Raw genomic sequence first — 2,581 nt, forward strand, 5'->3', positions numbered from 1 at the left:
CTTCTGTCCTCCCCATACTTCCTTGGTGGGCAATGAAGTAGCTAATACATGTGTATAAATGATTAGTGAGGTTTGTAGTCATCCCAGGAATGTCCTACAGAAGGGAATGTGTGGGCTTTGAAGTGGACAGTGATGTTTGGAATATTTACTGTACACTCAGATCTGACAAAGAATGGTGAAGTGAGAGGATATGGGGGGTGGTGGGGGGACGACTTCTGCTGCCCTAACATCTATAACTCAGTTTCAGGAATGTACAGAGTTCTTTTCAGTCCTATGGACTGGACTGCGGTCCTGTGTGTGCTAGGCAAGCACTCTAGCACTGAGCTCTATCCCCAGCCTTTTTTCTTTAAGTTGATTTAAGATGTCTTTGGTATACCAAATGATGGGGGTATGCACATAAATCTGATTGGAGGGTGACATTTATGAACATGGCTCTCTTGTGCATGCAATGTGGTAGTTTGTTTTGGACATTTTGCCCGTAGTGCCCTGCTCTGCCCAGCAGCGTCTGCACAACTTCCGCTGCTCTGTTAGCGTTAGCATGGGAAGTGCGTCATGTGCTGGGCCTGTGTGTCTGGAGTTGTGCTGAAGAGAATGCTTATGTCCAGCCCTCCATTTCTCACTGTTTCGGGGATGAGTGTGCGCTTGTCTGCAGTGGCCAGGACTATGACTATTTTTGCCCTTGTGCCTAGTTAAGTGCTTTCAAAAGTACAATGGACATTTTGATATGTTATTATAACTTTAATAAATGCTTTATTCCTCTGTGATCCCCTTCCCAAATGCCTTAATTTGACGGACCGTGTCTCATCACATAGAAGCCTTGGCTACATGCAATCTTTAATTTATGTTTATTTTGTGTGTGTGTGTGTGTGTGTGTGTGTGTGTGTGTGTTTGTATGCACATGCCTGTGCCATGGTGTGGGTGTGGAGATCAGGGAACAACTTGCAGAAATCTGTTTTCTCCTTCTGCCATGTGGGTTCTGGGACTTGAACTCAAACATGGCCAATGCCTTTAACCTCTGTGCCATCTCTTTGGCCCTGCTGCAGAGTTCAAACAGAAAGCACTGGCTCCTAGATTCCAGTGACTGGAGAGAAGGCTCTAAAGCAGGTGTTTACAGCTGCTCCAAGGGACCTTGGGGCTATAGGGAGGAATCCATAATGTTAACAGGCTTACAGCCTGTTTCACCTAGTGGCTGTGGTTCCTGGATTGAAGAGAGTTATGCCACTAAAAGTGTTTGCAACTTGCTGCTTCCTGGCCAGTGGCATTGTACAGCATTCTGTGGGGTGGGGAAGTGTTGAACACTGCTGTTTCTGGGACACTATATGTGACTGAACTTTGGGAGGATAAAGATGTGGAGATTTGGGATAAGTCTGGAATGAATAAAGGTATTTATTCATCTTGAGTGGCTCCCTGGCATGTCCTCTGCATCTGCCCATTTCTTTACCTGCTGTTTTATTGGAAGAAAGGAATTGGCCTCAGTCCGTCTCTGCCTCCCACCAGCTGTTTGTGTGGCAGAGGTTGCCTTGGCCCATTCACCATCCATCCATCTCCATCTGCATATGGAACCCTCTTTGAGGGTCTCATGTAGCTGAGGATGACCTTGAACTCCCAACCTTCCTGCTGGAGTTACTGGTGTGCACCATCATACTGTACTCATCACGGAATTCTGTTTAGTTTGGGGCTAGATGCTTGGATTCACACAGTAGAAACTGCATAATCCAGTCAGTGACTCAACATGACCACCACCACTCCTCCTTCCTAATCTCCTTGAAAGGACAGAATGCTTGCTTTTGTTGTTAAAGCAGTAATTCACTAGGAAGACCAAACTAATCAATGAAGTTTAGAGCCTTTCAAGAAAATGGATGAATGATAACTGACAGGCTGAGACACAACTCTGAGAAACATGAGGGGACATAGAAGCTCCGTTCCTGACATCCTGAATTGACAGGTATTCGAGGGGAGGGTGAAACCAGGAGGACTAATCATGAGCCTTCTAAGAATCAGGTAGTCTCTGCCCTCCACACAGTGGGCAGTTGAGCCTCCTTCAGTCCCTGTGGAAGACCAGCTCCATGTTCTCCAGGCAGGAAATACAACAGAAAGAGGCCTCTTCAGGGCTGGAGAGATGACTCAGAGGTTAAGAGTACTGGCTGCTTTCAGAGAGAACCTGGGTTCAGTTCCCAGCACCCACATGGTTGCTAACAACTGCTTGTAACTCCAGTTCCAGGGGATCTGATGCTGTCTTCTGGCCACTCTAGGCATTACATGACAGGTGCACTTACATGCAGAGAGAACACTCATATACATAAAAATTTAAAAAAGAGGCTTCTCTGGGGAATCATCTTGGCCCCAAAGGAAAGACTTGAAGATACCAGAGCTGTGTGTGGCCAAAGAAAGGATTGCATAGTCTCACAGTGAATTCTAATAAGACTTCTGAGAGCCAAGGCTTTCCATGTCCATGTTACCAGGTAAAGCCAGTGCTGACATGGAAAGGGACAGCTCTTTGTCAAGAACATCACTGAAATTTCAGAGTGCTGGGGAACTTCTGGAGAGAAGAAACAAAGTACCAGGAGTCAGTAGCATTGGA

The sequence above is a fragment of the Nannospalax galili genome, unplaced genomic scaffold, assembly GCF_000622305.1.
Source record: "Nannospalax galili isolate Female #2095 unplaced genomic scaffold, S.galili_v1.0 scaffold453, whole genome shotgun sequence".
NCBI classification, from domain to species: Eukaryota; Metazoa; Chordata; class Mammalia; order Rodentia; family Spalacidae; genus Nannospalax; species Nannospalax galili.